This window comes from Malaclemys terrapin, chromosome 7, assembly GCF_027887155.1.
Source record: "Malaclemys terrapin pileata isolate rMalTer1 chromosome 7, rMalTer1.hap1, whole genome shotgun sequence".
Lineage (NCBI taxonomy): Eukaryota > Metazoa > Chordata > Testudines > Emydidae > Malaclemys > Malaclemys terrapin.
The window spans coordinates 18790951-18809533 of record NC_071511.1 but is presented as its reverse complement, the minus strand read 5'-3'; the positions used below and the strand labels follow the sequence as shown (position 1 = coordinate 18809533).

The 18583-nt window shown below is 45.2% G+C and overlaps 1 protein-coding gene across 1 annotated transcript in view; it reads left to right on the top strand.

Moving 5' to 3' along the window:
• PLXND1 (plexin D1) overlaps positions 1-18583 on the top strand; it is a 139662-nt gene that overhangs the window by 14891 nt on the left and 106188 nt on the right. The window lies entirely within an intron of this gene.

Sequence of the window (18583 nt, the reverse complement as noted above, 5' to 3'; positions counted from 1 at the left end):
CCCCCATGCTCCTCTTAGCCCCGCTCTGAGCAATGGTATTAGTGGCAGTGCTGTCACTGGGCCCTATGCTTTGGTTGTGCTCTTTGGCCCATCTGATCAGGGTTACAGAGTGTGGAGGGGCTGTTAACCTTCCTCTCTCTTATATGGATATTGGGTCACATAGAGGGGGGAACATGCTCTACAAAACAGCCATTCCCTGAGTCCTCCCCTGGGTCTCTGCCTCCTTGTTTTTCAGTGGGGTGCTTTAGGCATACAGAGCTTCTCTGGGGAACAAGGACACAGTTATCAAGCAAATGGGGAATAGTCTGCTCATTCTTACATCTTTTCTATATCCAGGCCTCTTTTCCCAGTATTGTTCCTCTGTGCACTACACAGTGAAGGGGATTATAGGGTCCATGTGATTTATTATTAGTCACACATGTTATTCCAATAGCTACTTAATATACTTCCAGAAACTTAGACCATGCACTGATAAACACATCACGACTCTCCATGAGCTGAAAGGGTACTGTATTTTAGAGATGGGCCAAGGAAGCATGATCAGATCAGATTTAGGCTACAAATCCAGGTTCAGATTTAAGCCCTAGCAAGGCTTGAATTAGATGCCACCAAAATCTCACCAGCTATTGTTATGGCAGCGTGGGCCAAAATGCAGGACAGTTGTTCTTGAATGGTGGAAATCGCGCAATATGAGTCCAGTTGTTCGATCGAAACTGCCAACATCTTGGGCCAGAATTGCTCAAGAATAGCTATTCTTACAAGATTTCAGAGGCATGTGAATTGGAACTAGAATTGGAGAATAAGCCTGTTTTGGTTCCAACCCAGAAACAAAACTGCCTAATGCTGGGATTGGACACAACCAAACACACACCTTCTTGTTATTCAAGGGAATGTTTGTCCCATCTCTGTATAAAATATTCAGATCTTTCATACCTTTCTGTTTCTGAAATATAAACTTTTTAGTTATTGGATTTTATCCTGCAGTCAGATGACTATTCCCAGCTTCTAAAGCACTTTGGGCTCATAGTGATCAAAAGTCATTGCTTTCTGATGGCTGTCTGGTTGGTAGCCGTAGTGAAATGAGCCAGTGGAAACCAGGGTTTCCTGATTTTAGGGCATATCCTGGCAAATATCTATTCATAGAAATCTATATAGGAGAAGTTCTAGGTAAAAATTGATGGCAGTTGATGCACTTTATTAAAAAGAGGAGTTATGAAGACTAACATTTTGATATAGAGCAGGGGTGGGAAAACTTTTTGGCCTGAAGGCCACATCTCGGTATGGAAATTGTATGGAGGGCTGGCTGGAGCAGGGGATTGGGGCGCATGGGGGGGGGGTGAGGGCTCCAGCTGGGGGTGGAGACTCTGGGGTGGGGCTGGGGATGAGGGGCTTGGGGTGCAGGAAGGTGCTCCCGGCTGGGGCAGGGGATTGGGGCGCACGGGGGGGTGAGGCTCTGGCTGGGGGTGCAGGTTCTGGGGTGGAGCTGAGGATTAGGGGCTTGGGGTGCAGGAGGGTGCTCCGAGCTGGGATCAAAGGGTTTGGAGGGCAGTCAGGGCTGGGGCAGGGGGTTTGGGTGCTGGGGGTGCTCAGGGGTGCAGGATCCAGCCGGCGCTTACCTGAAGCAGCTCCTGGAAACAGCGGCCTATCCCCCTTCGGAGGTGGGGCCACGCCGCTCTGTGCGCTGCCCCATCCGCAGGCACTGCCCCCTCAGCTCCCATTGGCCACGGTTTCCGGCCAATGGGAGCTGCAGAGCTGGCACTTGGGGCAGGGGCAGTGTGAGGAGCCCCCTGGCTACTCCTGCTTCTGGGAGCTGAGCGGAGCTGCTGCACGCGCAGAGCGGAGCAAGGCATGCCCCTGACCCCACTCCTCGGCTGGAGCACTGGAGCGGGGAAAGCTCCCAACCCCGCTCCTCGGTGGGAGCTCGAGGGCCGGATGAAAAGGTCCGACAGGCTGGATGTGGCCCATGGGCCGTAGTTTGCCCACCCCTGATCTAGATAATGTTTTCACAAACAGGTGTCAGAGGTAAAATGGGCGGTAGCTTTCGGTTAGATCCCAGCTAACCGGGAGAAGCATCCCCATTTAGAGAACAACTGATGTAGACACCCTTTTTTTAATAATTATTTTTTTCCTGTGTTTTGAATCAAGTTCTTCCCACTGGGTTGCAACAAATGAAAGGGAGGGAAAGTTGGGCCATGTTTGCTACTAGATATATTCCCTTCTCGAGTTTCTGAACTGCAGCGAGTCACTCTTACGCAGTTTGTTAACTAGATCTGCACTGAAATAATTGCTCTCTATTAAGACTCTCATTGCTGTTAAGTTTTAAAGTTTTGGGGAGAATCTGAAATTTAACGTTACCTCCTATGCACCTCATGATGCTAATTTGATTTTTATTTTAATTGTGGTTTGGTACCACTACAACACCCAGTGGATTTTAATATATTTGCTAGATCTTTCCAGACACTCTTGGAAATATCTGTTTCCACAAAACTTAGAGATGGCAGGGCAAAGTGTGTACTGAGAAAGTAGAGAAAAAAGTACTTTACATCATCATGACTTGATAAAATAGATCTCCAACTGCTGAATCCAGTGAGGTCAGTGATTTTTCCTTGATTTGGATTTATATAACTACAGAGCTAATCAGCCTTGTTACTCCTGACAGTCTGGAGAATGTCATTTGTCTTGTACAGATGCCTTCTGTAAGAGGAGAAGGAAGAGTAATGTAGTGGATTGAGGGCAGGGCTGGGAGCTATGTATTCTTGAGTTCTAATTCTGGTGGCTTTTCTTATTCATTGTGGCCCTAGTTAAGCCATTTAATCTCTCTGTCTGAGTTTTCTCAATATTTAGCATGGGGCTAATATCACCTACTTTAGAGGTGTGTTAAGATAGAGGTGTTAGGACTGAGTCAATGGGAGTTGTCCCAAAGTAAGTTAAGCAGGGTTTGGCTCTTAAAGTGCAGGGTTTGACCTTTTGAGCCCTTTCAATTGTACTCTACCAAGTGACTTTATAGAAGAGGCATAATTGGATTTCATGTTTCTTGTCTCAGTGATTTACGTATCAAGTGTGTGCGCAACTGAATGATGGGGTAACTTGTGATGATATGGGCCAGGGCTCAACAGGGCTCACTTTCAGTTTGTCACTTATGTTCCTAAAAGCTCATGCTTCAAAGTTGCAGCCAGCCACCTGCAGGGTTCAGGAAGAGAGTGCCCCTCCCCCCAGTGTATTCTGTTTTTTGTTGTTGTGGGATGGCCATGGCTGAAGATGGGATGTTGGAGAGGGAGGGCCAGAGCTCTGAGGTGGCACTGAGTAGTCTCTGTCTCAGATGCTTGGCTGGTTCTTGCTCACATAGTCAGGGTCTAACTGATTGTCATATGTTGGGTTGGGAAGGAATTAGGTCGGATTAGAAATGACCTTGGTATAGGAGTTGCCTTCCTCTGTAGCATGTGAGTGTTGTTCACTTGCCAGGATTATCTGGGTATATCACACTTAATCATTTCCCTGCCATTGTGGGAGCCTCAGTTGTGGGGGCCTTGGGCACTAGTACACCTTGGTCCCTCCTATTCTCTGCCAGTAAAAGTCTAGTCTCCTGTCGGCTGTAATACTTTGGTTGAATTTTGGTTGTTGGGTTTAGTGTGTGGGTGTGGGGTGCTGTTTGTGACCTATATACAGGAAGTCAGGCTAGATGATCTGGTGGTCTCTTCTGACCTTAAACTCTATGACTCAGTTAGCAAATAAAAGAATTTTTTCCCCTATCAGACCTGAAAACTCCCCTGGGATCCGAGAGTAAAGCTGAGTGGTTTCCTTCTTGGACATTAACACCCGTAGTAAAAGTTCTGCACAGCAAACTATGTCCTCAGTGACACTTGTGCAGTACAGTTGTCTTCAATTGGTTTGCACAGGGGGAACTATTGGAATTCAATAAACAAAAAGGAAGAGAATGCTGCTTGTTCCCCATAACTTTGTTGTTCTACAGGGCTGATGAGTAAAATGCCTCTTTGTTACTAGACTAAGCAGATTTGACTAAGCATGTGCAAAGTATTTGTTAATGGCCATTTTTCAGAGCAGATCCGCACTGAAATGCTTCCAAAGCACTTTGAAGATGTGAAGTGCTAAGTATTAGTAGTAGTGTATTAAGAAAATAACCTCTGAAGATTGAGGAGCCAAATTTATTGTCAATCCACAATTCCTGCCTCTGGGAAGGAGTTAGAATATTTTGAAATCTGTTGCCAAAGCTAAACATAAATGAGAAACACAGCTTGAGTGGTGCAAGGGGGACTCTCCTGAGGAAATAGCAGCTAACAAAATATAGTCTGAACAGATCAGACGTCTTATTCCAAACAATTTCAAGAAGGACATTTTAGTATAGCTTTCAAAACTAGTGTGAATACCCTTGGAATGAGACACTCTTGGACTGATATATTCTCTGCTCCCAGGAGAACACAGGCAGAAGAACAGCATTTCCAAGAGGGGTGATTTTTAAAGGACATACAGGATCTCATTGCTTAAATATACACTATTTTGACTAGGATGGTCTCTTTGGAGCCTGTTATTCTTTAGTCCTTCATCTTGCCCATTCTTCAGGGATTTGATTGTATAATCTAGAAGTATTAAATTTAACACAGGATGAAGACTAACATAATAAGCTTGACCACTCTTCCTAGCAGCATGAAGGATGTGGAGTTTCTGTAGAGGGCAGGCATTTTTTAAAAATTTTCCAGCATTAATAACTTCACTACTTCATTACATATAGATGACGTCCATTCCCCCAGCTCCTTTGCAACATAAAACACCTGCCTTGACAACACCCTTGGACCTTAGCAGTACTTGGAGAGGGGAGATCTCGTGTAATGTTGCAGTCCAGGCTTGAGCGGGGGAGTAGAGGGGCATATGAGTTTCATGGTAACGCGGGGAGAGAGCTGTGCAGAACAGGTCCCATAAGACTCTCAAATTAACATTCACCTCTCTTTACGTTTAGTCTTTGGATCACGTTTTTCTCCTTCAAGGGAAATAACGAAAGACCTTTCTTTTAAAGAAACAGAAATTCAGATCAATGGTGGTCATGTGCTAACATGGAGCTTCTGTGCTAGCGCCATACTCAGGCCTGCTTTGAACACTGTCTTTAGAAATTCAGGCACCTACACTGTCAGAGCTTGTCGCTGGGTTTTAACCACATGACTCCCCTTGACTTTAAGAGGAGCTGCTTTGCTAAAATCCTCCAGAACCGGTGGAAGTGTCTGGGTTAGCGTGCCTCCCTGCTAAGATAACTCTAGAGTCACCTATAAAGTGTTTGAGACTTGTGCGATTGATGGGTAGTTGGGATTCTAAGCAATTCCCGTAAGAAAAGATGGTGGAGGAGACTGTCTTGCATTAAAGAAATAATGTAAGGTTGGTGGTGGGAAGGGCTCTCTTCTTCCTCCTTTCTCAGGCATCAATAGGCCTCCACATGCCTTTATGTTTTAAATACAAAACACCTCTAATAGAAAGGCCTCCTGCTTGGTGGATTTCTGCTACCTTGGTACTTTATTCATTTAAGCTATTGCAGTTTGGGTGATGCCTGCGCCCTAACCTTACTGCACCAGCTATTGGCGATTTTGTGTGGTTTTCATACAATCGTTGCACTTGTTTCCATTGTCTCACTGCACTCTCCAGTTCAGCTCATGTACTATAACATCTTGAATAAGCCTTGATGGGATCTGCCATTTTCCACTGTGCCACCCAAGAGTTTATGGACATTTTCTGTCCCAGCTTTGGGTTCCCTCCTAGATGAAATCAGTATTTGGGACAGTAGGAGATAAAATCATTCCCTGTTTTAGAACAGTCAGTAGACAGTATCTAAAGGTCTCTACTCACTGGAAGATTTTGGCCTCATGTGATCAAGCATTCTCCTGGTTCTCCAGTGTTAGTCTGAGTGTCAAATTCAGATACTTAAGGTATGTCTACACAGCAAAGAAAAACCCGCAGCTGGCCCGTGCCAGCCAACTCGGGCTTGCAGAGCTGGAGTGGTGGGGCTGTGTCATTGCTGGGTACACTTCTGGGCTTGGGTTGGAGCCCGTGCTTTGGGACCCTCCCACCCCGCAGGGTCTCAGAGCCCAGGCTCCAGCCTGAGCCCAGAAATGTACACAGCAGTGAAACAGCTCCGCAGCCCAAGTCTGCTGACATGGGCCAGCCATGCGTTTTTCTTTGCTGTGTAGACATACCCTAAGGGTGGATGCAGCTGTTACTGAAGTCAACAAAGTTGCAGCTGCTTAATCTGGTTTGAAATTGGCGATGAGAGATATTTAGAGATTGCCCTTGATTTTTCTCTACTTAGAAATCTTGCCCCAGGATAGCTTGTTGGTTTAAGGGAGTGGATGGGCTCTGGTCATTAGTGCAGGTTCTGGCCCTGAATCCTAGTTCAAGGCATGGCTATCTGTCTAAGGTATGTATCTGGCCTCCATCGCCATAGTGTCTGAGCACCTCCCAGTCTTTAATGTATTTATCATTATAGCACCCTAGTGAGGTAAGGCAGTGCCATTATCCCCATGTTATGGATGGTAAACAGAGGCACAGAGAAGCTAAGTGACTTGCCCAAAGTCCCAAAGGAAGTGTGTGGCAGAGTAGGGAATTGAACCCAGCTCTCCTGAATCTCAGCCTAACCAGTGGACCATCTTCCCTCACCTGGTGAGGCAATTTAGAAGATTTCATTTTCACCCAGTGCATTCCCTGCTTACTTTGGGGGCACCCTCATGGTCTGCTCTGAGTGCTGAGCAATAAAGACAGCCTATTAGTTTTGGCAACTTTATTAATTATTCTTCAAACAAACAGTTCTTAAGCATTGTTTCTTTTGTCAGCAAATACCAAACGTCTATAAATGGCAAAACTACCGACTAGATGTGGGTATCCCAGAGCTGATCACAAAAGGCCTCCTGCAATCTTGCCTCTTTTATTGTCCAAAGAGTCATCATTCAACTAAAATACTTTGATTGGAAAAAATGATGGCTGGTGACTTATTCAACTCCAGAATGTTTTGCATCCCTCTACAAAATACCTAACTGAGATTGCTGCTGCTCACTCTCGGCTTTGCTCTCTGTTTGCTCGGCTTACTTAAATCTAAGGTCCGTATCCTGAAATCCTCCCTCAGTTTTAGTCAGGCAAGCTCCCATTGAAACCATTAAGAAAGAACTTCACTGAAATGAGTGTGAGTCAAAAGAGGGAAAGAGGGGTTTTATCAGTGGAGAAGAAGCTCTCAAGAAAATGAAAACTGAAGAGAGGAGAAAGAAAGAAATCCTAAACTTGAGAAGCTCTATGGAAGCTGAAGGGTCCATTTTCAGCATGAGGATTACATGAGTCCGTTACGGCAGATGGAAAGAGTTGGTGAACTGATGTAGTGGTTATTCTTCCCTTTCAACTGATGCTTCTATTCTGCTTGATGTCATTGGCTTTGGTACAGTGAATGCTCACTTGTAAACAAAATGATGAGTCATCAGGGTCTGACAGAGGAAATCTGTTAATGATTTTTCATGCGCAATTACATCCATTCAGTGAGCCATTAGCTCTCCTGACTTGGGTCTAGAAACTCCCAATTTAAATGAGTGACTGCGGCACTCTTGCTTCTCAGTGGGGAGTCCTGCTGAGTCCAGGTTTTATTCTAAGTGTGTGTGTGTGGCGGGCGGCGGGGGGGGAGGACCCTGTTTATTTTACATACAGAGGTGGCCAGCTAAGGACACTGGTGTTTTCTGTATTAAAAATGTCTAGAATTTCACTGAAAAAACTCACAGGCCCAGTGATGTTCCTGGCAAAGCTGGTCATTGTTCCAGATCCTTGGTCCTGTTCTGTCCTCTTTGCACTGCTCCAGTTGTGCAGAAATGGCCAAAACACTGGCTCACGCAGCCAAGCGGGGTTGATTCCCTTTCCATAGTGGAATCCCCCGGGGGCTAAAGCGGGCACAGCTGGCTTTGTGCTACCTACCCCCCAACATTCAGGGTCATTACCAGCCAGCATGAGTTTATTGATTTAGCCCCCAGCTGCCTCCAGAACTGGTGTGGCAGAAAAATGTAGTCTAATTTCACCTCTGCTCCCCTTCTCAAGTCTTAGCCAAGCTATGTGCTGGACACTCCCAAGCATGTGGGCCATTCATTCTAGCACAAGCACAGCTGGCACAAAAAGGTAAATCCCGTCAGCCTAAAAAAGATGTGGCAGTATTTGATGCTTTGGATTTATGTGTTCAAAACTCCATTGTGAAACAAAATGCTGGAGACTATGGGCCCAATTCTGACTTCACTGTCATCTGTATTAAACAGGAGTCACTCTGCTGAAGACAATAGAGTTACACACTAGTGCAAAACCTGTGTACATGAGATTAGAATCAGTCCTAAAAAGTCCATTAAGATTCTTGAGATCAGAATCAGGCCTAAATCTATTAAGATGTAAGCGCTGGAGGCAAAACTGTTTAAAACAAACCAATGACAGATATGAAGCATGGAGTGACTACTCCCAAAATCTCTCTCTAGATCCAACTGTGGGTATTTTTTTTTTTTTTAGGTTTTAAACCACCTGTCTTTCAATCTGCCAACTTTCCAGCAGTTGGCTTTGCAGCAATTTAGCAAATGTGGCTTTAGACCATTCATTAATTGGATGTTATGGCATTTTTTTGGATTAATGTTTAACTAGAATTAACCCCTTGTTCTCCATCTGGAACAACTATGTGATGATAAAAATTGAGGACAGTTCCCTTTATTGGGAAGAATGAGTATTGGCAAGGGTCTTTTCCTTGGGGATTTATAGCAGAAGGATCTACAGTACTTAGCAGAATGGTTTTATCCAGGGTAGAAATCAGCAATTGAGATTTCATGCGGTTTCATTTACATTCCCTCCTGCTTCCCTAGAGCTACTGACCTATCCCCTACAGCTCTTTCAGTATTAAAACTTGCATCCTAGAAGCATTGCTTCATGTTTCTCTGAACTGTAACTGCATAGACTTGAGCAGAGATCAGTTGTTTCAAAAGGCATGAAATAAACACAAATGTTTATTAAAATGCTCCTAACAGCTTCTCATAGTGGTCTCATAGTGTCCATTTATTATTTGGACACTTGAGTTGCAACGCTGGATCAGATCTCAGTTGGTGTAAATTGGCATAACTCCATTGACATCAACGGAATTATGCTGATTTACACCAGCCAAGGATCTGACTCACTGGTAGGCGTGCAGACACCCCCCCCCCACACACACACAAAAAAAAGACTATGATGATTGAGAAGTGACCCATGGAGAGGAAGTGATCCAGCTGGAATTGGCAGTGGACAGTTATTTATTATTGATTGATTATTTGTATTATGGGAGTACCTAGGGACCACAATCATAGTCCAGGACCAAACTGTGCTAGGCGCTGTACGAACATACACACAAAACCACAGAAAGACAGTCCCAGGCCCAAGGAGCTTACAATTCAAGCATTTGTCTGCACTTTGAGCTGGGGTGTAATTCCCAGCTCGAGGAGACGTACTCGTGCAAGTTCTCATTGAACTAGCGCACTAAAAATGGAACATAGCTGCAGCAGCAGGAAGGTATGTATTCCTTCATACCTTAGCTGCCCTAAATACATACCTGTTGGAGATGCTAGGCGAGTTCTCAAGGCAGCTAGTCCCTCCCGCTGCTTGCACTGCTGTGGCTATTTTAATCATGCTAGCTTGATGAGAGGTAGTGCAGTCTGGCTCCTGGAGCTGGGAATCACAGCCCCAGCTCCAAGGGAAGACATATTTGTGAACTGGGCGCAAGTTCCATTTAACGTCCTTTTAGAGGAAATTTGTTGTTCTTGTGAAAGGGTGGGGGATGGTTATTTTCTGTTCACCGATTCTTGGAGAAATTCATTTTTTTATCAGCGGTTTTCAACCTGAGCTGGAATCAACGTCATAAATGCATCAAATGGTTGAGAGGGCATGGTGACTTGTCTCCAGTTTTTTCAGACCAAAACTGGTGGGACATTACACCAGCTTTCTGATCATGCTTCCTTGTGCTGCAGCGCTACATTCAGAGGTGGCTGGTTACGTTGCCATAGCCTACACATAAAACTTAGGTTGACCCCTCACTAAGGCTGTGAAAAATTCATCCCTCTGAAAGATGTAGTTAAGATGACCTAACCCCCTGTGTAGTCACCGCTAGGTTAACGGAAGACTTTTCCATTGACCTAGCTACAGCCTCTCCACGGGGTGAGTTTACTACAGCGATGGAAAACCCTCTTCCATCAAGGTCGCAAGTGTCTGCACTACAGCACTACAGCTGTGCCATTGTAGCGCTTGTAGTGTAGACGCACCCTGAGCAGTAAAGTCCTCTTCTGAGGATTACATTTTCATCCAGGCATCCTAAAAGCCTGATTTTTGACAGCTCAGGTTGCAACACTCCAGCAGATAAACACTTGATTGTGTGTAAAAAATGCTAGCCTTACTGAGAGCCCTCCATAATGAATAGACTGCTCCTGGGAAGAACTCTGTGGCTGGGTCTGGGTTTGCTGTAAACAGAGGAGAGCTTGTGTTTTTTGTTTTTGTAATGTGGCTGACTCTGCCCGCAATTTTGCCCATTTTGCTTTAGTATCTACAACTCCTTGAAGAAGAGTATTTCCCTGGAGTGTATTTTTTAGCTCGAATTCATAGTCCTCTGTTCTCCCCAGACGATTCCCAAATTATTTGGAATGTTCTCTCTGCATATCATAGCTCTTCCTGAGTTATACCTAAACTTTAATAAAAGCTAATGGTTTACATTAAGAAAGGCCAGAGATAAAGCTAGGGCCCTTTTATCACAGAATTAATGGCCTGAAAATGTCGGTTGTGTAGGGGCAACTGCCAAATATTGAGCCTCTGAAGATGATTGTAAGTCCCACAAATCAACAAGTTGGAGCGGATTATCTGATGTTCGCTGTGTCATTTTCCCAGGACTCCAGGCATGTTAGAAGCCAGCAGTTTAATCCACTCTGATAAGATGCATGAGGGAGTTAGACACTGTGTCCACTTACTGTTCCACTCTAATGCTTTCAGAGGCAAAGGAAGAAGAAGCCTTGCTTAAGCAGAAGCATGCAGGTTTTTCAAGCTGCAGCCTGGTTTTGATTCATAAACCCGGCATTTCAAGTTGCACAAGAACTATTTTTAAGGTCACAAACACAGGAAACAAAAATCAGTACATTTCATGGGTTTCCTGAGTGTTGCCTCACCAATCCTCTTCCTCCCTCTGTTTCCAGCAGACTTCCTTCCGAAGCTGACATCCTGCAATCTAGCTTCTCATTCAGAGCTCTTGGGGATGAAATAGTTGTGATGGAAACTTTGGTAAATCATTTTTCAGTTCATGGCCGATTTTAAGGTTGAGATAAAGAAGAACTGAATCTATGACATATAATAGCTTGTAGTTTTAGATGAGTTAGGATTTTAAATCTTTTATCTTTCTTTTTGAGATCATACTCAAGAGCTAATCTAACTAAACCTCCTCTTAGACTTTATTTAGGACTTGAGTCAATTTGTACCATTTGTGAATAATAGTGAAAATACCTATTGTAAAAGCCCTGCTGGAGAGAATATATGTGTGTTGTACCTCTGTCCTCAATTGGATGGAAACAGAGCTGCTTAGCTGGGCATGTATCATAGGTCCCATACTGTTAACTGATAGTGGAGATTTTCCTTTAGTTCAAGTGGCAGGGTGCTGTGTTTTGGAGCTGAAGGATCCAAATTCTATCCATACTATTCCTGTGAATTTCTGAGTGGCCCTGGTGTATAGCAGAGACATGATGAAATACAAATGGTCGCAGATTTGTTATGATAGGTAAAAGATAAAATATTGTAGATATTGAAACAAATTCTGTGTTCAGGGCCCCTACCCTCTAGTCACTCTTGTATAACTGAGAGTAGAATTTGGCCTGTGCTGTACCTAAAATCACTTTTACCCCTGTATTCATGACTTAAGTGTTTGCGTGAGTGTGATTCAAGTAGCTAAAGTGATATTTCACTGAGAAGGATGTAACTTGGTCACTTCCAGTTTATCATAAAATAACAAAGCTACAATACATCTTGGTACTGCACTTTACAGACTGCAAAACAGAAGGGATGACCCCACCCTAGAATCCAAGTAAGGGGAATACTTCCTGTCCCTGATGGCTTTCCTTTGGAGGAGATGATGTAATCTGAAGAAAGGTGTTTTAGGGAGGAAGGATGTGTGCAAATCCAAATAAACTTCTGTCTATATTAGAATGGCCACATCCTGTTTACCATTAACCACTTGGCAACTATCTTAGCTCAGCAACTTATGATTTACAAAGATGTAGACACAGAAGAGAAAGGATCTTCCACTCTGCTCTGCAATGTGCAAGAGGAAAGACAGAAATCCTTCTAATTGGGAGTGGGTGATCTTTGCAAGAATAGAGGTACCTATCATATTAGTGGACTGCTTCTCTGAAGAGGTGTGTGTCTGACTCCTTCTGGGACCTTGGTCAAATCACTTAACTGCTCTGTGCCTCAGTTTCCCCATCTGTAAAATGAGGATTACCACACTTCTGAGTAATGAGCTCTGGGTAGTTAATATTTGTAAAGAGCTTTGAGGATGAAAAATCTAAGGATAATTACTATCACAATGACAAATACATGTATCTAGTCAGATACATTTTGGTAAAAGTTTGGCTGAACATAGAAGGGACTATTAAATAGGAAAAAATGAATGGCTTGTCATATTCTCTGTATATTAAAAGGGAATTGTGTTGTCTAGTTTCAGGGAGAAATCTAAACACTTTTTAGGAGATTGGGCTGAGATTTTTTTAACAGAACTTAATGGTGTAAAAATGCAAAATACATTGAGCAAAATCATTCACATTTGCAGCACTTCATCCCTTCTGCTTGGTCGCTCACAAACTGCACCATAACTCTGAGTATATGTTGTCCCCTTTTTTGGCACATGCTCCAGCAGAAAAGTTTTTCAGATCAGGCTTCGTTACTTCCTGTCTGAGGTGACCAACAAAGCTAGTGAACCCGTGGTGTCTGCCAGTGGGGGAGGGAGAACCAAGTATCATGTTGGTTTTCTTGGACAAAACTTAGTCTGTAGCGTGTGGCCATAAACTTGTGAGCAGCAATGTGGAGATGAATACTAGAAAATGTTTGCAAGCCTTTTACTCTGTGTGGACAGCGAATTAAGATTTCCCTGGATTATTCAAGAAGGGAATATTCTCCTGTGAGTGACATGTGCATGGACAACACTGTAGGTCTTCGCCATAGAATTGCTAAAAGTATCTCTAAGCAAGAGTCTGCTCTGCAGTCATGAGGTGCGATTGCAGAAGCTGGAGCCGACATACCTGAGCTAGCTGGAATCTAGCTATCTGGGGTCTTGAAGCAGTGAAGCAACAGCGGGCTGTACAGACTTGACTCAAACCGTGGATAATTACTCACAAGCTAGCCCACACGGAAGCTTCACTGCTCTGGTACCCGCGCCAACAAGATTATGTCTACACGAGCTGCAGTCACAGTGTAGACGTACCCTAAGATTATGGCAGTGATGACGCCAGCTGTGCAAGTGACACCAGTGTCATATGGACGTCCGCTCGGGATTCCTGACCTGGCACTTGGAAGGACCAAAGAACAGACTGCTCCCAAGTCCCTAGAGAATCCATTCCAGCCTTATGGGTGCTGTGCTACCTATGCCCTACTGCACAGCTATACATGGGAAGCACTAGATCTGTGACTGTAGATTCCAGCTGTGTAGCAGGGGGTGTAGGAGCTGTAGAAGTTACTGAAGGGCTGAGGCAGCTGCTGCAGAGGGCACTTCTGCCTCTCCCTTCCCTGGAGAGACTATTCCTTCCCTCCTTAGCTCCACGTAGGTTGTCAATCCTCCAGGATTGTCCTGGAATCTCCAGGAATTAAAAATTAATCTTTAATTAAAGGTTATGTCATGTGATGAAACCTCCAGGAATATATCCAACCAAAATTGGCAACCCTAGCTCCACAGAGACCCCTGTCCACGCAGCCTAGTTACTCAGCATGCATGATAGGCTCAGGATTTGGCCCTTAGCATCTAGAGATGGGCCCAGAAGCAAAGCAGGATTGGGAATTTGAATAACTCCAAAGTTGGAGGGTGATCAGACCCAGAGATCTGGTTTGGGCCCATTTCTGTTAATAAAGCCAAAGGAATTAATCTACAGTAAAGATACACTCTTCAGGCAGGAATGTTCCTAAACAGGCTGATTGTCAATGTTTGCTATGGGGCACAAGCAGCTCCTTACACTGGCAGTAAGGATCTCGTAATAAAATAATGGTAATAAACTGCCAAAGAAGCAAAGTGTAATGCACTTGTAAAATTGCTTTTTTCTTTAACCCAGCATTTTGCGGCTATTGAGAATCGTGTGTGTATGAGTTCCATTGAGATTTGAGATCCTGATAGACAGCGCTGAATGAGCTGCAGTTTGTTAGGCCCAAACAGTATGCTAATAAGAGAGAGGCATCTTCAGACCCCTGCATTTAGTCTGTTTAAATCAGCACCACCCAGTGTTATTCTGAAGGAGTTGTTTGCATTTAGGCCCCAGTTCAGTAAGGTAGTTAAACACATGTCCAGCTTTAAACGTGTAAGTAACCCTATTGAAGTCAATGGGACTGTTCCCAAGCTTAAAGTTAGCCACGTGCTTAAGTACTTTGCAGAATTGGGACCTTGATTCTTCTTCTTTTAGGCTACTGTAACAGCTGGAGGTCACCTCCATACATATCTGCACCCTTCCTGCTGTTTCATATATAGCCACATACCAATAAGCGGCAGAGGTGGCATTTCAATGGCTTCTTGCGTCAAGATGAGCAATGGAAGTGACATCACAGATGACATTATAATGGCTGTAGAAACATACCATTCATTCAAAAGGCTTTAGGTGCAGCCAGGGCATTGCATAAAAGCCTCTGGGGGGGAGTCTCCAGGTAAATTTTTAACAGCGTTGCTGTTGTGACATTTGAATGCTGTCAAATCCATCCACATTGTCAGGGAAGAAATTGTAAGCAGAATCACTCAGGAGTCAGAGGGAAAAAGGCCATAAATCTTGGACATGTGTTGGAGGAACCAGGCAACCTGTGTAAACCCTGCCAGGCCTCCAAATACTGGTACTGTGTGGCAGAGAAAGAGCCTCCGAGAGCAACGTTGGTGAAGCTGGGGGAATTTGGCTGTGTTGGCTTGCTCTACAGATGGGTCCAGGTGGCCAAATTCCAATTAGGCAAAAACAAAACCATATATGGAGCCGATTGTTCCCTGCCTTTGCTCATCTTATTGTTATTTGAGTGTAAAGCACTAACAAATCAGAATGGGAGCATTCCACACCCACTTTGCACAGCTGTAATCAATGACACAAGGTGCAAAACGAGGAAAAATCAGGCCCAGGTTTCAGTTTTAGTTTCCAATTAATCTGAACCACCAAATTTTTGTCTTTGTGGAGTAGGGCAACTTAAAGTCCCTGGTTTTGGTCTGTCTCTGGTTTGCGCAGATCTGGTCTTAACCTATTGTATATTCAGCCCCTTGGCCTTTACTCCACTCGAGTGTCGCTTTTAATGTAAGGTTCAACCAGACCTGAAAGGTCAAAGTGAAATTCCATTGAAAATCAGAGTAGCAGCCGTGTTAGTCTGTATCCGCAAAAAGAACAGGAGTACTTGTGGCACCTTAGAGACTAACAAATTTATTAGAGCATAAGCTTTCATGGACTACAGCCCACTTCTTCGGAAGTAGGCTGTAGTCCACGAAAGCTTATGCTCTAATAAATTTGTTAGTCTCTAAGGTGCCACAAGTACTCCTGTTCTTTTTCCATTGAAAATGCCACCCTCATCAGTTGAAACCACAGTTCAGTGTGGTTTCTGCATGGAGCTATAATGGGGGGATCCCCGGACTCCGAACTCGAGGGAGCTGGGCTGATGCTAGACTTGGGTGTTGGGCCCTTGCTTGCCAAAAGTTTTGTAATCCTGGCAGGTGAGGTTTTGTAGCAAAAGTTGTAACATGGGCAAGTCTCTCCTGGTTTAGGGATGTCCAACTCAAAGCTTTAGGCCAGGGTGGGGAAGTGTGGGCTGTGTTTCACAAGGTGTCATGAAGAGGTGGGATTCCCCCCTGCCTTAACTCTCTGACAGGCTAGTTGTGGTGGGCAGTGCAGCCAAGTCACTGACTCACCGCTCTCCAATTATCATGTATGGTGCTGGCCACCCCAGCCCAGCATTGTTTTGGGCATCAGGAAGGACTACATTGTGGCTGCTCGTGTCCACCTGCACAATGGCAGAGGGAAAGTGCAGGGGAGTCGTTTCCCAATCCTTTGGAAGGTGTAGCCAACTCTTGTGTTATTTCTGGTTACACTGAAAGCCCCAGCTCCTGGAGTCATGCTATGTTGGGTGAATCATAGCTACTTTTTTTTTTTATTGAAAGTTTCTACCCATTGTGGTTGTGGAAAAAAAGTTAAAAACATTAATCCGCAAAGGCTTTTGAACCAGGAGGTAAATATAATGACCCAAATTTATTATTTTTAAGTCAGTCTCATGATTTTTTTAGAGATTGACTCATGGTTTTGGAATGCTTGGGTCTGGCAATATTCCACTTGCAAGGGGCAGCTAGTTCTTGCACTACCTGAGCCCTGGGGATGGCAGGCAAGGCAGCATGAGGTAATCCGTGCCCCAGAGGGGACATGGCTGAGGGGCAAGAAGCCTGGCTAGTGGCCTGGCCATCCCTTTCTGCAACTGTACACACCTGTGCTGTCAGTGCAGGAGGCAGGGGCATGCTTTGTGCCCTTTGAGAGGATGTAGCAGCTCCTGTGTGTTCTCCCCAGGGTCCCTGGAGCTGTTCCACCTGGCTCACCACATAGGCACTGACTCCGTGGGTGCTCTGCACCCACTGGCAACCAAGCTCCCCTCCCCACCCCGCCCCACCTCCTCTGCCTACCTCCCAGTGTTTCCCGCCCGCTGCCACCAAACAGCTGTTTGGCACCGTTCGCACGCTCTGGGAGGGGGGGAGGAGCGGGAACGTGGCGTGCTCAGGGGAGGAGGCTGGGAAGAGGCGGGGGTGGGGGTTTGGGGAAGGAACTGAAATATTGGCAGGGAGGAGGCAGAGTTGGGGCGGGGACTTTGGGGAAGGAGTTGGAATGGGGGCAGAGAAGGGGTGGGAAGAAGTGGGACGGGGCGGGACCTCATGGAAAGGGTGGAGTGGGGGTGGGACCAGGGACAGAGGGGGGGTCGAGCACACACGTGAAAGAGGGGAAGTCGGCGCCTATGCAGTCCCTCCCTCTGCCACTAACCCTGTCCCCAAACCTCATTCTAGCCATAAAGTCATATTGCCTGGAGCCATTCAGAGGGATAGAGAGCAATGGGGACCCATCAGTGACAAGCAACCCAGTCCCTGACCTGGATTGTCTCCGATCCCTTTGTGACCCAGCCTGTCCTCCAGTTCATTGCGTGCTCCTTCAGCACCGCTTCACTGCCAGCCGCCCCCTCCTCCCCACTCAGTATCCCTGAGCCAAGAAGTTCCAACGCTGATTCCTCTCCTTGCAGGGCTTTTTGCCATGTTGTGGTTAGGCAGCCACCCCAGCCAGGCAGCATGTGGGGGTTGATGAGAAGTAGCTGAGTTGTGTAAGACTCTTAAACTACGTGGATGGATTTCCCACACACTCAGTTTAAAGCAGCAAGTCTCTCTGGCCTATGGGACAGCAAAACAAAGAGGATCTATAAAGATCATAGAGGATAACAAGCTTTGCAGACAGAGTGCAAGGGAAGTGAATTTTTTGTACAAGTATTTTTCAATCTAACTATTGTCAGCTGCTTGTTCTCTCTGGACTCAGATGAAGGAGGATGCTAGAAAATTCCTTGCCCAGGACTCCAGTATCCCCTTGGGCTGTCATAGGACCATCAGGAACCCTTAAGAATTAAAATCTTCACTCTCTCTGCTCTGATCTAATTTTGTCATTCCAGTATCCTGCGGCCTATCTGTGCCACTGTAGCCTTGGGCCCGATTCAGCCTCTGACACCCGTACTGACAGTGAGCAGCACCTTACTCCACAGATAGTCCCATTGAAGTCAATGGGCCATTCATGGAGTGATGTACTATTAAACATGATTAGGGGTATCAAAATCCAGCCCATTAAAATCAGTGTAAACTTTGCCCTTGACTTCCGTAGGAGCAGGATTGGGCCCTGAGTTTACAGCCCTCAATCTCAGCGAAGTTTGCTCATATGAAAATGCTATTCAGGGTCACTCTATTTAAAAACAATCCTGACTACCCTTTCATTTTAAAGAAAAAGAGAAAAAATTGCAATTGGTTGCCAGCTGTCTTCAGGTCTGAATGATTCAATACATTCCACAATGGCAAACCCCAGGGTTCAACAATGCCTAACCTGGGGTTACAAATGAGTATAGACGCTCAAGCCCTAAATTAACAAACCTTGGGTCTGGTAACTTGAGTTCTGCTAACCCTGGGCTTACATTGTAGTGTAAACATACCCTCAGGGACAAATGCTGTGAGCTGCAGGAGGGATTTTAGAGGTCTCAAAGTCCATGGAACTGACATCCCAATCATGCAGAGGCTGGACAGGGAACTCTGCTCTCCTGAGTACCATGGGGCTCTTTCCACATTATTACCACAGGGGAT